An 18,710-nucleotide genomic window follows, 5' to 3' on the forward strand; every position below is an offset into this window, starting at 1 on the left:
TAGAGTACTTTTCATTATCCGCCATACCATACTTTCTACATATTTACTTTGGTTATTGTTTGTCTCCCCACTGAAACGAAAGCTACATGAAGGCAAGGATTTCTGTTATGTTCACTGTGTTATCCTCAGAGCCTAGAGAACAGGACCTGGGACACAGCAAACTTTCAAGAAACTTATTGTTCAATGGATCGTCATCATAGTATACGCACTGTATATACCAATACTATACACAATATATACATGCATGGCTTTTCAAATATAGAAGCAGCACTTAGGAAGATAACAGAAGACAATCATGATTACAGAAGAGAATGCAAGTGCTATCAACCTTAAGGATGTGAGAGTGTGATGCAGCAGTTTGGAGATGAAAGGAGAAGTACAAAGAAGGGAAGGGATGCCAGTATCTTCATCCTGCAAAATATCAGAGACAAAGAGGTACTCTATCTGGTGGCTGGAAAAAGAAGTAAAGTCATGAGCACCAAATTGAGAAGCAGAAGCAGAACTAAAAGAACTAAGAACAATGAATTCTTTATAGGAACATGGGAGATGCAAGTGATGATGTTAAGTCATCGCTGATGAGTCACTTGGCCTGATTTCCCTAGAACACAGAGCCTGAGGCAAAGCTTAAGGGCTAATCTTTTATTAGGAGGTACAACCCCTGGCCTGAGAGTTAGAAGGAAGACAAGACAGGGAAGGATTGGCAGCAAGTACAATGAGCTACTGCATTGGTGAATGATGAGTTACTGCACTGATGAATGATGTTACTACATTGATGAATGATGAGTTACTGCATTGGCCACTGCTTCATAAAGTGCCATGAATAACCATAGCTGGTTCCTCAGCTGGTGACCACTCAGTCATAAAGAAGCTCTTCAGGCAGGCTGGTTGGTAATGTTGTGCCTGGAACAATCCATCAGAGGGAGAAGGGTAGAGAAATCGTACCTACAATCTGCCTTTGCTTTCTCTCTTCCACTGGTTGGAATCTGCTGCCTGGAGAGTTGACTCTCCCACGCATGCAGGCTGTGTCACTGGCCCCTGTAGGAGTCACTGGGGAAGCAGATCTGTGCATGTGGCCTGATGGCCTCCTGGGGTGGAAACAGCTCAGACTCAGCTGGTGACCACTGGGACGGCCTGGGCGGGGTGAGCTGAGAGATTGGGAGGAAGGTAAGGCTGAAGAAATCTGAGTAAATCCATATGATATATCTGATATAGTGCCCCAATCTGATAAATCAAGAGACACAGATACAAGCATTTTTTTTGGAGATAAGAAGGAAACTATCAGAAGAATAAAATCAGCAAAGAGTTAAAGTGGTTGCCTCTGGGACAGGGAAGAGGTTGGACAGTAGAATGTTGGTTATTATCATTATTAGCTTTTCTAGACAATTGTTTCATGCATGAATTACATTGACAAAAATTATTTTTTAATATCTCACAAACTCGGTTTTATTACTCCCTTTTCCCAAATTCTTCAATCATATTCCATTGCTTCTAGGACAGTTAAATGTGTTGAACAAACTTATTTCCAAAGGAAATATTGGTTCTCAGACACTGCAGGCTAATATTCTTGCTATCTGTATCATCTAAATTTCTTCTACTATGAATGTACTATTCAAATTCCAGGGTTTTGTACTAATCCTGCCATAGACACAGCATTTAAAGGAAAAAAAGTGCAACTGCCCATGTTGAGTTTCGGAGATTTCAGTTCTGAACTAAAGTCCCTGACTCTCAGGGGCCTGCAGGCCTCTCCAGCTCACTGTCAACTGTGCCTTCCTGCTTTCCACTCAAGCCATATTGGCCACCTTTTTGTTTTGTGGACCCCCCACTCTTCTTCCTCAGAGCTTTTGCATCAGAATGCTCCCTTCACTGACCACGACCCCCTCCCACCCCATCCCTCGACACATCTACTTCAGTCTTTACACTGAGCTTCAGGTATCCACATATCACCTACGTGATATTTGCCTTTTTTAGTTAATGCCAACTGTAGCATGCCAGGTTCCTGTCCATGGGATTTCCCAGGCAAGAACACTTGCCTGGAGTGGGTTGCCATTTCCTTCTCCAGGAGCTCTTCCAGACCCAGGGATTGAACCCGTGTCTCCTGTGTCTCCTGCATTGCAGGCAGATCTTTTACCACTAGTGCCACCTGGGAAGCTGGCATTTTAATCACCACCTTCCTTTAAACTGATACTTTGTTAAACATAAAGACATTTATTTTACAAGGAAACTTCAACTGCCAACAAAATGGGAAACCAATATCATCTGTCATAAATTGCAAAACTGTAAAATAAATATATAATGAGGATAATAATGTATTTCTCTATCACTCAGTTCAGTTCAGTTCAGTCACTCAGTCGTGTCCGACTCTTTGTGACCCCATGAATCGCAGCACGCCAGGCCTCCCTGTCCATCACAAACTCCTGGACTTGACTCAGACTCACGTCCATCGAGTCAGTGATGCCATCCAGCTATCTCATCCTCTGTCGTCCCCCTCTCCTCCTGCCCCCAATCCCTCCCAGCATCAGAGTCTTTTCCAATGAGTCAGCTCTTCGCATGAGGTGGCCAAAGTACTGGAGTTTCAGCTTTAGCATCATTGCCTCCAAAGAAATCCCAGGGCTGATCTCCTTCAGAATTGACTGGTTGGATCTCCTTGCAGTCCAAGGGACTCTCAAGAGTCTTCTCCAACACCACAGTTCAAAAGCATCAATCCTTCAGCGCTCAGCCTTCTTCAGTCCAACTCTCACATCCATACATGACCACAGGAAAAACCATAGCCTTGACTAGACGAACCTTTGTTGACAAAGAAATATCTCTGCTTTTTAATTTGCTATCTAATGGTCGATATAACATGCTTTGCAACATGCTTTGCAACACCCTAGACTAGTTACTTGACTTTTTCTTCCTCATCTTTGAGTTATTAGCTTAAATATTCCTTCCCCACCCTCCCAGCACCCCCCGCCCGCCGCCGGGGAAATCTAACAAGCTCCTGTGCTGTGCATCTTCCAGGCCATTGCTACATAACATTTAAGAGCCTACAATACCTGTGGTTATCTACCTGTGGGATTGTTTTTAAATGGCTGCTTCTCCCACTGGACTTAAGCTTCGTGAGAATAAAACGTGTGTCAATTTTGCTCACCTCACATCTCCCTTATGTCTCCAGTGTAGAACCCATTGTTAACGCTTTAAAAAGACGTATGGGATGAATAAATCAGTACCTGTATGAGATTATCACTTGACATCAACCAACTTCCTGTTTGTTTTCATGCTCGCCAATCCATATTCTAATTGCGTGTCTCCAAATTCTTTCCGAAAGGAAGAAGAGGGTGGCCTGGGGTGGCAAGTCAGAGTTACCAAAAATGCTACAAAAGCATCTCCTACCCTGTGTGTCCTTGTGCAGAGCGACTTTGTCACCCTCCCATTACGAGATGAGTTTAATTCCCTCCCCTTGAATCTAGGTTAGACTTAGTGACTCACCTGAACCAGCACACGTGACTTCCAAGGCAGGTCAGAAAAGGCTTGCAGCTTTCACCTCGTTCTCTCAGCTCACTCACTACCTGGCTGCGTCTCTCGGGGCAAGCCGTCACAGAGCCCAGCCAATGGCTATAAAGAGCTGCGAAGAGCCCAGCCAATGGCTGTAAAGAGCTGCGAAGAGCCCAGCCAATGGCTGTGAAGAGCTGTGAAGAGCCCAGCCAATGGTGGTGAAGAGCCCAAGCCAATTGGCTGCCAGACTCAGCTGAGCCGGATCTTCAAGTACCAGGGCTCGGTCATCAGGATGGTGAGTGAGGCAGCCTCTAGGAGCGTCCCACCCCCAACCATCGAAGTTTCCCTGGTGAGGCCCCAGATGTTGTGGATCAGAGCCAAGCCATCCTTATTTACCCTGTCTGAATTCCTGACCCACTGAATCTGTGAGCATAGTAAGATAACTGTTGTTTTATGCCATTAAGTTTTGGGGTGGTTTTTACGCAGCAGTAGATAATGAGAATAGAGTTTGGTACCTGAAAGTGGGATTCTCCCAAAACAAACCCCCAAACCACAACCCACTGGCTTTTGACTGGGAAGCTGGAAGAAGCTTGTGGAAACAAAGGAAAACCAATAAAATGAGAACAAGCAAAGGCTACTTATTCAAAACTTGAAAGGAGTCAGCCACCACCATTTGCATTTTGGCACACAGTCAAAGGCAGACAGAGGAGTGGGACAGTTTGTAGTGGAAAAAGGGGGAAAACTTCAACTATGCCCTGGTTGGAGGCTGTTGGCATGGAGATATACTGTACACAGACTAATTAGAAGTGGAAAATCCTATGTGATTGGTTAGGGTGAACATTTGGCTTTCACTGGTTGGTCCTAAATTGGAAGCAGGGATAAAAATTAGGGACGCTGAAGTTATTAATCAAGTTCTGGTCATTTTGGGCCAAATGTTGCAAGAGATAGCTATTTACTTTTCTATAGTCTGTCTTATAGCAGGCTGGATTTCTGGGCTGGTTGCTGCTGCTGCTGCTAAGTCACTTCAGTCGGGTCCGACTCTGTGCGACCCCATAGATGGCAGCCCACCAGGCTCCCCCGTCCCTGGGATTCTCCCGGCAAGAACGCTGGATTGGGTTGCCATTTCCTTCTCCAATGCATGAAAGTGAAGTTGCTCAGTCGTGTCTGACTCTGCAACCCCATGGATTGCAGCCCACCAGGCTCCTCCGTCCATGGGAGTTTCCAGGCAAGAGTGTTGGAGTGGGTTGCCATTGCTTCTCTGGGCTGGTTGCTATAGTTAATAGGTTAGTTTCCTAGGCTGGCTGCTGCAGATTGTGGGTGAGAATTTTTATGTATTATCCGGCCCTTATCTGTTTGTATATTCAGTCTCTCAGTGTCTTGAGAGGTTTGTTAATGAAATCTGGATGAACCTTGAGAAGACTGTCAGTGAAAGCTAGAGAGATGAGGAGGAAATTGTTATTGGAAGGTGGAAAAAAGATGACCCTGCTAAGTTGTAGCAAAAGGTTTAGCAACATTATCACCTGTGATTAACATGAAAAATAGAAGATATAGCAAATGAACTAGTGGATCTGGCTAAGGAGATTTCCTGAAAGAATGCTGAAAGTGTCAACTGGTTTCTTTTACTTACTGATGACAAAATATAGCTATGCTTAATTTTGCAACAACATTTAGAGGAAGTATAAAGAGCTCCAGGCAGCCTTTCTAAGCAGCAAAGCATCCTCAGAGTTAGGAAAGGCCCTCGGTGTAAAGGTCAAATCAAGGGTGCAATCAGGAAAACAGTGTCTCAGAGTATAGAGGAAGCCAACAGTGTGGCTTTATTTTTTTAAAGGCCTCGGGAAGATGTAAGATGGTGCCTCATGAACCATTTCAGACCGATAGATAATAGGCCTTGAAAGGACCTTAAGACTAGAAGACTCGTGTCTTTGATCCACAAGTCTTCAGACTGCAAGGAACTGCAGTGACGAGACTGTGCCCACGAAAGACAGAGACGCCTGAGAAACCGCTGTGCGGATCTCAGAACTGAAATCCTAAATCACAATGGACAGTTGTATTTTTCCCCTTAAAGACTGTATCTGAGGCAGTTTAATATTAAAATCATTAGTATTCAAAGAGGACATTTTCAATCACAGATGTAGACTGTATAGAGAGTGGCATTAACTTGTAGGGTTTATGCAGCACATGTGTCTTCTCAGTAGTGGTACTTTAGATGGATACAAAGTGAGGAAAATGTAAACAAGGACACAATTTACAGAGGAAATCAAATAGACCTTGTGAATAAACAGTACAGAAACTCTGATTTTTAAACCCTGAGCTGGGAAGGTACCTGGGATTGTTTAAACTCAAGTATAGAAGCTGGCCATTAGCCCTGCTCCAGTGAGGAGCTGGAAGTAAAATGAAATTAAGTTTAAACGTAGTAAAACTGTTGGTTTTCAGTCTATGTGTTTCTGTTTTTGTCTGTTTTCTAGAAATCTTTCCCATTTCTAAGAGAAAGAGATGGTGGTGGTTTAGTCACTAAATCGTGTCCGACTCTTATGACCCCTTGGACTGTAGCCCACCAGGCTCCTCTGTCCATGGGATTCTCCAGGCAAGAACACTGGAGTGGGTTGCCATTTCCTTCTCCAGGGGATCTTCCCAACCCAGGAATTGAACCCATGTCTCCTGCATTGCAGGCAAATTCTTTCCTGACTGAGCTTAACCCACAGATGGAAGGATTGTAGCTAAGAGGCGAACTTACATGATCAAGTCAAGGACGGCCTATTTTAATCACAGTCCTGTTTGTGGATTATGAATCTTTTCAGAATGCAACTAAGTTCTGTATCCACTGTCCAGAGGAAAATAAAGGTACAGAAAGAACTTGGTATACAGTACCCATTCATGGACCCCCATGTCCATGAATCTCTTGGCCAAATATATTAGGATAAATACAAACGACAGAATTCCATAAAGCAGTTAATGAACTTCATGTTCTATACTTTGAAATGGAAAAAGAAATATCTAAAGGGTTCAAGAAGTAGACCATAGCTGCATTTAAGTAATATAATCCTATTTATAAAAAAGCAAACATTTATATTATATATAAAACAACAGTAACAGATTTTTTTATTCTAAGTTATTTAACTTATATTATCAAATTTAATCCCCCTGCCTCAACAACCCTATAGAGCTTACCAGGTGGCACTAGTGATAAAGAATCTACCTGCCAATGCAGGAAAGTGAGTGAGTGAGTGAAGTAGCTCAGTCGTGTCTGACTCTTTGCGACCCCATGGACTGTAGCCTACAGGCTCCTCTGTCCATGGGATTCTCCAGGCAAGAATACTGGAGTGAGTTTCCATTTCCTTCTCCAGGGGATCTTCCCGACCCAGGGATTGAACCCAGATCTCTCGCATTGTAGACAGATGCTTTACCATCTGCGCCACCAGGGAAGTCCAAAAATTTTTGACTTTTAATTGTAAACTTTTCCTTAATAGCCAAAGCAGATTTCACCGTTAATAACGTCAGTGTTTCTCTAGGCCAATGCAGGAAACACAGGTTCAATCCCAGGGTTGGTGAGATCCCCTAGAGAAGGAAATGGCAACCCATTCCAGTATTCTTGCCTAGAAAATTACAAGGACAAAGGAGCCTGGTGGGCTAGAGTGCAAAGGGTTGCAAAGACTCAGACACGACTGAGTATGTACACATGCCCAACAACCCTATAAATTAGGTACTATCATTATATCTATTTTGCAAATGAGGAAACCAAGTCTTGGGGAATTAAGTAGTTTTCCTGAAATTATATAGCTAGGTATGGGTACAGGCAGTTTCCAAACCCAGAAGGAGACACACACACACTCAAGCTAGAAGCCACATAGGTTAGGAACCTCTGGCATATTCAGCATCAAGGTCAGGGCCAGGAACGGTGCAGGAGATCAATAAAGATGTGTTGATTGAATGAAAGAACCGAAATATTAACAGTGGTTATCTATGAAGGGAAAGGATAAAGTGGCCCTTTTATTTTCTGCTCTTTTATTTGGATTTCTATGAGTATGTTGGTGAAACATTGTTAGTGTTTAATAAATAGCTATGTGCATCTTTATATTTTCCATCCCTCGTGCATACAGGTGTGTTTGTGAAACTAACTCTCACCAAAGGGAAGCAGGTAGAGATAATGTGTCTCCTTTAGTCTGAGGCAGATATGAGACAAGGATGACTGGGGACCATTCTTCAGGTTGGAGACTATGAGCTATCTAGCACTGCAGATAGAGGCTGCAGCTTTGTCTCCCTGTGTGATCTTGTAGGGTAAAGGAAGATGAATTTCAAGTTATTGTTTATGACTCCCTGAATTATCTTGTTGGTTTATTTGTCTATTGTATCTTTACTGCCCTACTAGAATATCAGTCTCCTAAGAGGAGAAAGCTTATCTATCCTGTTCACTGCTCTGTCTCTGACTGCCACATGAGAAAAGCCCTATAAATAGTGGAATAAATGAATCATTGAATGACTAAAGTCCTCTGGGTACCCAAGCATGGGCAAAGCTGGAAAGCAGTGATGGAGTTTTCCAAAGCAACAGCCTAAGAGAATACCCTTTTGGGGGTGAGAACTCATTTTGAGGACTCCAGCAGACATAGGCTTGGAGGAGCTGGTAAGGTGACACCATGTGACATCTTTTAAAGTGATGTAATTCACAACTGCCACAGGAAGACTCAGCAGGAGCACTGCTAATGCCTGCCCCTGGAAGCACCATGTGATCCGTCAGGATACTGGTTATGGTTTAGTTACTGTAACAGACAGCAAATAACAATGGCTTAAACAAGATGGTTTATTTCTCTCTTAGAAGTCTAGCAGGTAGGCAGCCCAGGAAAGTTGGGCTGTTCTGCTTCAAGTGATGGTCTTCGGACTCCTATTCCTTCTGTTTTTTTATTTTTCCAAGGTCTTTTAGGATGTTGCCCTTATCTACATGACTGACCTGGAAGCCCACCACATATGCATTCCAGCCTCAGAAAAGGGGTAAAGAGGAAGGGGAGGACATGCAGCTTTCTTTTGAGGATGTTACTGAGAGTGGCATATATCACTCAGGCTCACATTCCATTGGTGGGAACTTAGTCATGTGGCTACACCTGACTACAAGGGAGGCTGTGATATGTCATCTCTAGATAGAGAGTCATATGCCTCCCTAAAACCTGGGCATTACTATAAGGAAGAAAGGAACAATGCATGCTGGGGGATAATTAGCAATCTCTTACCAGTGAGGAGGCATCACAGCTGATGCTGAGAAACTCTTTGTCCAAACCTTAATGGTCTATATATGTGACTCCATTATTTTTTTTATTATGTTTGACAAGCTGTGTCACAAGATATGATAGTCATCCTCTAAAATGGTCTCCAGGGATTCCCACCTCCTGGTATTCAAATCCTTATATAACCCCTTTCTCTTGAGTAGCCTTCTTCAAGTGAACAGAATGTTGATAGGCTGTACTTCTACTTCTTGAGGAGATTACAAAAGATTTACTTCCATCTTCCTAGCATATTTTTTTTTAATTGCCTTCCCAGCTTGCATGTTTTGATGAAGGAAGTGGCCATGTTGGAGGGACTCATGTATTAAGAAACCGTGGGTCGTCTCCAGAATATAGCCAACAAAGAACCGAGGCCCTCAGTCCAACACCCCACAGAGAACTGAGTCCTGCCAGTAGTCACTTAAGTCTGGCAGTGTATCATTCCCTGGGCCAGCCTTCAGATGAGGCCCTGGTCCTGGCCAACACCTTGATTGCAGTCTTATGAGAGACCCTAAGCAGAGGCTACAACTAAGCTCTGCCTAGACTCCTGGTGCTCAGAATCTGTGAGATAATGTGTGTTGTTTCAAGCCTTTCAGACTGTGGTATTTGTTATGCAACAAAAGGTAACGAATACAGAGGAATCTTTGCCAAGACTGTTGCCAAATGCCCTGGATCTAGCCTCTCAGGACTGCCATGCCTGTTTCTTCTGAGGTATGGTCCGTCTGTATTCCTGTGGTGCTGGAGAAGATTCTTGAGAGTCCCTTAGGCAGTATGGGGATCAAACCAGTCAATCCTAAAGGAAATCAACCCTGAATATTCATTGGAAGGACTGAAGCTGAAGCTGAAGCTCCAACTTTGGCCACCTGATGTGAAGAACTGACCCATTGGAAAAGACCCTGATGCTGAGAAAGACTGAAGGCAGGAGAAGGGGACGACAGGATGAGACGGTTGGATGGCATCACCGACTCAATGGACATGAGTTTGCACAAACTCTGGGAGATGGTGAAGGACAGGGAAGCCTGGTGTACTGCAGTCCATGGGGTCACAGAGCGTCGGACATGATGGAGCAGCTGAATAAGACAAGATACCTTTTCCTCCTGAGGTATGGTCTTCCCATATCATCAGTCCCTCAGTCCTCCACATGACGTACATAACTATCAGCTCTTTTCCATCAGAGAGGCTCTCCTTTTCTGCTCAGCTCTGGCTTCCTCTACTCCCTACCCTTCTAGTTTTTTCTGTTTCCTTTGAATAGTCACTTAGCACAACCTTCTATATGAACTTAGATTTTGATAACAGTAGTCAGAAAGATGCAAGGGGTTGACTGCTAAGGCACTGGGAAGTTGAGATTGTCTCAGAGAAGGCAGGAGACCCAGGATACTGGGAAGGGCAGAGGGAGCCAGTTAGAAGCCTCTGACAATTACCACCCTACCTCTGCCCAAACAGCTCAGGGTAGAGAGAGATCCTGGTGTCATCCCTGAGTCTTCTCCCACTCTTCATGATCCTTAACTCTGTCCTCCTTTTCTAGGCTGCTGGGTTTCCATTGAGTATACTTACTCATTAATGTATCATAGATAACCATTGCTCCATTTGATCAGACATGCCCTCACCTATCTCCTCTGATAAATGAGAAGGTCAAACTGGATGATTTTAAAGTTCTCCAACTCCAACGTGCTAAATTCTCTCTCTCTAAGTACCGGTTGGGGGGATTTATCTGGTCACAGAGTGCACCCTTGATCTTTCAAGGTTCTGGGGAACTCCTTGGGAACATGCCATAGTCAGCATCAACCTAGCTTTTTGTTGTCATTCACTAAGTGTTCTCCTAAAGTACCCCAAATCAGTGATGGACAGTTCAGGTTTGGAGGCAGAGAAAGAGGCTCATTCACTGGAAAAAACTTTGAAGCTATTCTCATTTACGTTACAAGCTTCTCTTGAACTTATAATTCATAACATCTTTCTATAATTCCAAAGGTCAGAAATAAAATGTTTTTCAAAGAAATGCTTTGGTTTGAGAAACAGACCTGAGATGAGCCAAGAAAGATTTGGTGGAGAAGGAGAAGATGGGCTGAGGAGGATAGCAGAGAAGTCAGAGGAATTGAAGACTCTGGGTTTAGATAAATATCTAGGGATTCCCTGGTGGCTCAGAGGTTAAAGCATCTGCCTGCAATTCGGGAGACCTGGGTTCTCTCCCTGGGTTGGGAAGATCCTCTGGAGAAGGAAATGGCAACCCACTCCAGTATTCTTGCCTGGAGAATCCCATGGACGGATGAGCCTGGTGGGCTATACAGTTCACGGGGTCACAAAGAGTCGGACATGACTGAGCGAATAGTCTCTACATAAATATCTACAATTTCCTAAATTTTGGCCTCCATTGAGAAGCCCTAGGGCTCTGCACTTGCTTTAAAAAGGCTTTTTTTTTTTTTAAGTAAAACAAAGGCTTGAAGCAACTGTGCTTGTGTTTTAGAAATGCCATCTTTGCATTTCTGCAGCATGGAGTGTACCTGTATTTTCCACTCATAGTGGTATAATTTATACATGCCCTATTATAATTAGTTATTAATCATCCAATGACACTAGAAAACAAAACTGCTTATTTAGCTGAGTATTCCTTTGAAGGAAACAGATGTTGTTAAAAGTCATTGTCCCACGTGTGGAGGAAAATTCCACTAACATATGGAATATGATTGGTGATTCAAAAATGTAAATCTTCTGTGTGTATTCAAATACTATGATAAAAGGACAATTGTCTACATAACTGTATACCATGCACAAAAGAATCACTCTACATACAATTAAGACTATTGCTGTCTTTTCATCAGGAGTTAGAAGATTGTCAATTGAGTCTCTCGACTGGGTGAGGGATTTCAGCCAAGTGGCCTGTCCATTCTCTATTTCCCCAGAATAGTTTGTGAGTGGTAGGCTTGAATTTGCTTATTTCCATAGATTAATCTTATGCATTATTAAAGGTACAATCTTCTAAACTGAAGTGAAGTAGCTCAGTCGTGTCCGACTCTGTGACTTCTAAACTGCTGCTGCTGCTGCTAAGTCGCTTCAGCCGTGTCTGACTCTGTGCGACCCCATAAACGGCAGCCCACTAGGCAAGAACACTGGAGTGGGTTGCCATTTCCTTCTCCAATGCATGAAAGTGAAAAGTGAAAGTGAAGTCGCTCAGTCGTGCCTGACTCTTAGCAACCCCATGGACTGGAGCCTACCAGGCTCCTCCGTCCATGGGATTTTCCAGGCAAGAGTACTGGAGTGGGGCGCCATTGCCTTCTCCAGACTTCTAAACTAGTGGTTCTCAAAGTTTAGCGTGCATTGCAATCACCTGCAGGACTTATTAAAACACATTTTTCTGGGTCCTTTCCCCAGAGTTTCTGATTTAGTTAACTTGGAACTGGACCCAAGAATCTGCATTTCTAACAAGTTCCCAAGTGATGCCAATGTTGCTGGTCTGGGCACCACACTCTCTTGAACTCTCAGCTCTATGTAAAAACCGAAATGATTTCCGAATGCTACAAGTGGAGTTTGTGGACTGTTTGTGAAAGCAGAAATATTTAAGGCATAAAATAATTTAATATTGTTTTACCTGCAGTAATTTAATTTATCTTTCCTTTGTGTTGTAATAGGAGGTTCATTAATTGCTTTTTACTTAGGCCTTGTATTACATTCATTTGTATACATGTCTTATCTCCTTTATGATTGTGAGCTCTTTGAAGGATTGTGTTCATCTTTGAATCCTCAACGAACCTTAGTCATCAAATAAAAAGTGAATTGAATTTAGTTATGTATACATGTTTTGAATTTGTTTTGCCTGAGTTTTCTGCATCTAGTATTATAAATAACAAATAATGAATTAATTATGCAGCTCATATTCTTAATTATATATATCAACATAACTGACTTCAAGGGTATGATGTCTTTAAATTTAGTTCGGTCAAAGCTTGTAAATCTACATAGTTATATTAACATAATTATTGAAAAGTTGCTTTTACTTTTCAGTTCTGTCACTGTACTATGAAATTTCCATACATATAAACAGGACTTGGCGATGTGCATTATGGTACAGCATTTATGAAGACTGACACCCCCAGAAATGTTATTGTCAAAAACCAACATTAAGAGCATGGAAATACATTCTGATAATACTCTGCAGAGAGGCTAACTGATTTACCCCAAATTACTTTGCTCCTCTTCAATGCCTTTAACTATATATTTTCAAAACCTGGATTTCTGAAAGCAGTTGCCAGAATCCCAGGAATACCCATACTACTGTTGTATCTTTAGTAGCCTTAATAAAATGTATTTGGATTTTTTAGTTTACAGATTTTAGATTTGAAGCATTTCAGCTTGAGAAGAGCCTGTAAAGATCCTCCAACTTCAACTTGTTGAGGTCCACGTCTCCCTGACTGCCTACTTATACTCAGCTTAGGTTTAAAAAGAAGAAACCATTAAAGAGAAGAACCAACCTGGGGTAAGGAAGGCACTTTCCAGGGGTCCATTCTAACTGAGAAAGTGATCAAGCCTTTTTCCTTCAGCTTCTACACAGTGACCCTATTTCCACCCCTTTAGGAACGTCCTGTCTAAACAGGATCTTCCAAATGTCTGTTATACCCCATGGTCCTGTTATTCCCTCTGATCTGCTTCCCTTTCCCCCACTTCAAGATCTCCATGCTACAGAAGCAAGGGGGCAGCTGCAGCCCCGCACCCAGCTTCCAGCTCCTAGCTGCTCAGGATGGGCGGGCCTGCCGTTCACAAGCCTGAATAACGACTCATGAAGGAGTACTTTCTCCTTAGAAAACTCAGCAACCTTCTATTCCAAACCCAGACTCAGTATAAAACTGTCACCACAATGACTTTTCTTGGCAGTTGTCTGTGGTACTATGGAGAGATGACATGAACTTCATCAAGGATCAAACAGAGGAGAATAAAGACTTTGAGAGAAAATGAAGTCTGCATTAAATATAAGAACATTAACAAGGAATAAAAACAGCCAAATGCTTATAGGTCCTTAGCTCAATAAATAAAGAGCTGTGTTTATAAATTTAGGTAATCGTCTTTTTAATGCTTTTTACTAATTAAAATTTATCCAACTGGGTATTAACTCAAACCATAATCCTCTACCATATTTGACAATTTTAGTCTCAATTGTGACGGAAATACTTTTTCATCAATTGGAAGTAAAATGATGTTCACAAATCCACAGTAAACAGCAGTCATATACTGCAAAAATAAAACGTGATTTGAATCTATAAACAGAACTCTAAATTTCACTCACTCACATGTAAAATTTAGACCAAGGAATATAAATGTCTATTAAAAAGACAATAGGTTTTAAATAACTAGAGTTTAGAACCCTTCAAGTCCTGCATAATAGAGAACAAAATAAAATAATAGGCATAAATACACCAAGAAAAGGAAGAAAGACATATGACACAAAATGAGTTTCCATGCTAGAGATGGACACAGATATATCAAAGACATGTGGCAACCACAAGCAGAGACATACAGAATATAAGAATAAAACTTGCAAAGGCAGAGATAAGAGAAATAAGCTTTCATGGTACCTTACATAGAGTTTTAGGAAATTGCTACTGAACACTTTTCAAATTAAGACACGTTTTCCCAACTGTAAGCATAAATGAGGATTTACCTTTGATACTTGCCTTGTGAATTGGCTGAAATTAAGCTGAAGGCTAGATGTTTTTCACCCATGTTTCAGATTATGCTAAACACAAAATCATTAGAAAGCAATCACGCAACTGAACAGTTTAACCTTTTTTAACCTTGTATTAAACATTTTTAATACACTTTTTAACCTTATATTAAAAAATCAGGTGACATCTAGATATAGCCTTAGACCTCAGAAAATTTTAGTATATTTTTGATGTTATGGTTTTGGCAAATAATGAAAAAATAGTTTTGCTATAAAACAAACTTTCATGTTACAGTAGGCAGACCAAATATCATGCTGAAACAACTTTTTGAGAACTGAAACCCTGCAGATTTTTCATATACAGACTTTCCCAACTTACGCTAGCTCGACACACAATATTTTGATTTTCTGATGGTGTGAAAGTGATACACATTCAGCAGATACCAAACTTCAGATTTTGATCTTTTCCTGGACTAGCAATACGCTGTAGGATGTTCCTGTGATGCTGGGCCGGGCAGTGAGCCACAGTTACCAGAGAGCCACACAGTCACCAGAGTAAACGAACAAAACGCAATCACCCTGTACCTATACAACCATTCTGCTGTTCACTTCAGTACAGGATTGAATAAACTGCATGAGATAATCAACACCGTATTATAAAATAGCCTTTGTGCTACATGATTTTGCCCAGTTGTAAGTACTCTGAGCATGTTTAAGGTAGCCTAAGCTAAGCTAGGTTAGGTGTATTCAACGCAATTTCAATTTATGATATTTTCAACTCATGATGAGTTTATAGGGAGGTAACCTCATTGTAAGTCAAGGAAGATCTGTATCCAACTAGGAACTTGATTTATTTCCCTGAATTGAATTTTGGTATTAGGTAGACAATCAAAATATATTAGTTAATATACTTTATTATGTGTTGTGTAGAAACTACTGCAGTTCACATGCATGGGTTGAATTATGAATTAAGTGTCAAATACCCTGTTAGGGATTATGCTTCAGCATAATTACTAAAGACATGGAAGGAGAAGTATATAAAGTCTAGAAAGGGAAGTCATCAAAATGTCAGCATGAAAATGAATACTATACCAATCATCACATGCAAATCTTCAATTGATAAAAAACTGTTAACAGTGAAACTGTGAAACTATTTTTAAAAACTTTAAGATTGTCCATAACTGTTTGATTACCTCTTTGCTGAACAATATCACTTATTCATTATAGAAAGGACCATTATATAAGTTACAGTGTCCATAAATTAATTTGAACAATGCAGACTCTTTAAAAACAATCGAGGAGCAATTAACACAAGGATCTTTATGCAAAAATGTGCTGAGTCTGAACAACAGAGAAAAATTTACTGTTTACACATATATTGAATGCTACATGAATCAGGTTACCATTATAGTGGCCCAATAATGAAACCTGTCATTTTGGTGTATTAATCCAAATCTATGTCTCATTACCAACATTCACCTTTCTATCTAGATGTTTTCCTTATCCGTTCCTAGTTTATTAAACTATTTTGGCACATGTTTTCATTTCAAAGCTGCCCTTGATCTCATACTCTTTTAAGTTCCCCATTACACATTAGTATGACTTGCTTTGAGTGGCCCTCAATTTGGTACATTAGCAAAGCATAATTACATTTACCATAAAACAAAGCCTACGGTTTGAATTTGATTCCCCAATCGACGGTTTTCTAGTGAGATAGTGTTAGTTTATATAACTAGTCATGATTTAACGAGGTGAGCCAACACAAATAAAAGTAGTTCGCAATTTCTGAGCTCTGAACAACTTAGTAGGTGTTAATGTAGGCAAGTGACCGCTTTAGTGACATTCTGTGAAACTCTCACAGTAGACCCAAAACAAATGGGAAAGATGCTGCTTTAAACTGAATACCTACAGTCTAGAAGTATTAGAATAGAAATCGAGGGCAAATTGTGGTGAAAAACTGCCTTTTCTACAAATACTGTTTGACATAGGTTTCTGCCAGAAGCAATCTCATCAATATTAATTTTTCAAATAGGTATGTGTTATTAGGTTGACTTAAAGGAAAATATAGCAACATATACAACACAGTGAAAAGACTAGTACAATGCTGAATAATGCAGTTGTATTTTCTTTAACATAATTTACTTTCATTACCAAAACTATTCCAAGTTAGTGGTCAGCTAAAGGTAAATTTGCACAATTATCCCTCAAGAAAAGCAGAAAACTATAGAGTTGTTAACAAGTTCAGAAACATGTAACTCCAAATTACCTAAATTAGTAATAACTCAGTTTCTCCATGTTCTCATGTTTTCAAATAGTTCATTTATCAATTGTGTTAAATGTGACATGACTTAATCATGTCACACTTATTTTAGAATTTTCTGAAATATCTTTATATTATATTTGCATGCTACTAAAACAGTTGCTTAAAAAATGTCTATTGAAAAAAAAAACGTCTATTGACACTTGAAGCCATCATTAACATAGTTTCTTCAATTGGTTTTTAAAACTCAGTTGAATTGGGTTCTGGGGTCTTTAAGTAAAGCCTTGAATCCAGTTGGTGGATTCAACTGGATTCAAACTTTCTTTTTGGATGATGGCTAAGTTCCACATAAAAAATAAATTTTAGTTTACATTAACAGTAATTTGCTTCTGAACTTTTAAATTTGAATTTCATTAAAATTTCTGCTAAGTGTGCTTAATTTACATAATTCACGCATATTTTCTTGCATACTGATGTATTTTAAAATAATTTTTGGAAGTCCTAAGTGGTTAATACCATAGTAGGTTGCAGTTCAATGAAACAAATAAAGCATGCAGCAGCAGTTCACATTTTAACAGCTTACATAATCTAATACATTTCTTCACTGTCCAATTTGTATTTCTGAGAATTTATTAGCTTATTTTTCAGTATAAACATGAAATGCTTTCCTACACTTGGATAATAATATCACATTATTGTGACTTCCTGGCTTCTACTTGAATAATGGCATAGAATTTTTTTCTAAAGTAATTGAAACAGATTTGCACTGAGAGGAAGGAACAGTCTTTCAGCTGTACCAAGTTAATCTAGAGCCTGTACTTTTACCAAGCTTTTAAAATTTGCAGGTTCAATTAAGTAAAAACAGAAGAAAGTGATCTTTCATCAGATGACTTCATTCTACTTTTTAAAATTATAAATATTGTATTTTTATATAAATTCCAAATATATTTTACCTTTCTCTTCACCATCACAAAGTTATAAGAAAACTGTCTTCAACACCTTATCTGTTTAGAGACTAAATTTCATACATTTTACCTTTTTTTTCTTAATGACAAAGTTAAAGTTATAAGGAAACTTTATCTTCAACACTTCATCTGTTTGAATGCTAAACAATCATAGCTGTCAATAAGCTAGTAGATTCACTACAGTATTGTCAGTTGTATTTCTTTACCAAGGGCATTCTCTTCCACATAAGAGAATCATTTCAAGCCTAAAGGAAGCCCTTGGTGTTTTTTACTCTCTAACAAGGATTCCTCTTTTCCTACCATCTGCCAAAAAACCTTTTGGGCTCTGAAGTCAATCCCAGGGCATGGTTCAGGTGTGAGAGTTTCTGTACTTCTTCCTAGAAATGATTCTCAAGAATCTTGATGTAGATTAAGATCACACATTAGATGTATATTAGTGTTACTGTGCAGCATCTTTATTACTATCACTTGCAAATGTCATAGCCTTGAGAATTTAGGCAGCTCAAACTGCCCTTCCCAGGTAAAGAATTCCAATCTGTCATTAAATAATCCCCAAATCCCTAACAAGAGTTAACTGGTTCTAAGACCTATTCCCATAATGATTTTAGTAGTTATTACCTTGTCCCAAATTACAAAGTAAAAAATGCTATTTCTTAGGAGTGTAAAAGTAATTTTCATCTCAATTATGTTGCTGGTTGAGTTTTACTTAATACATTAGTTCTCGGAGCACAACCCTCCTGCTTTTCAAGAACTTACCCCTAAGTTTGACTTCAAACAAAAGGCAAGGTAACACAGTGTGTTAACTGTGAAATCCTATCAATTTATATACACCTCTACTACCATGAAAAAAAACTAGTCCCATGGAAATTTGGCATTAATGATACCAGTCAATTTAACACTGACAAAATTGAGAGCAATTTCTGTTCTTTGCTAGTTCTAAGTCAGAAATTGAGGTTTCAGTTTCAGGTTAAAAACTCAAACAGTTGTAAACTTCACATTTAAATTTTCACATTTTAGAGACAGGTGAAAAACCTAGAGATGAGTATTCCTGGCTCCTCCCTGAGAAAAATCTTAGTCTACTGCAGTGATTGAAAAAATAAAGTCCCAAGACA

General features: G+C 40.1%; 1 protein-coding gene across 2 annotated transcripts in view; it reads right to left on the reverse strand.

Annotated features, from left to right (window-relative positions):
- The window catches only part of SP5 (Sp5 transcription factor), a 73,207-nt gene that overhangs the window by 47,476 nt on the left and 7,021 nt on the right, over window positions 1-18,710 (reverse strand). The window lies entirely within an intron of this gene.

The sequence above is a fragment of the Bos indicus genome, chromosome 2 (assembly GCF_029378745.1).
Source record: "Bos indicus isolate NIAB-ARS_2022 breed Sahiwal x Tharparkar chromosome 2, NIAB-ARS_B.indTharparkar_mat_pri_1.0, whole genome shotgun sequence".
Classification (NCBI taxonomy): Eukaryota; Metazoa; Chordata; class Mammalia; order Artiodactyla; family Bovidae; genus Bos; species Bos indicus.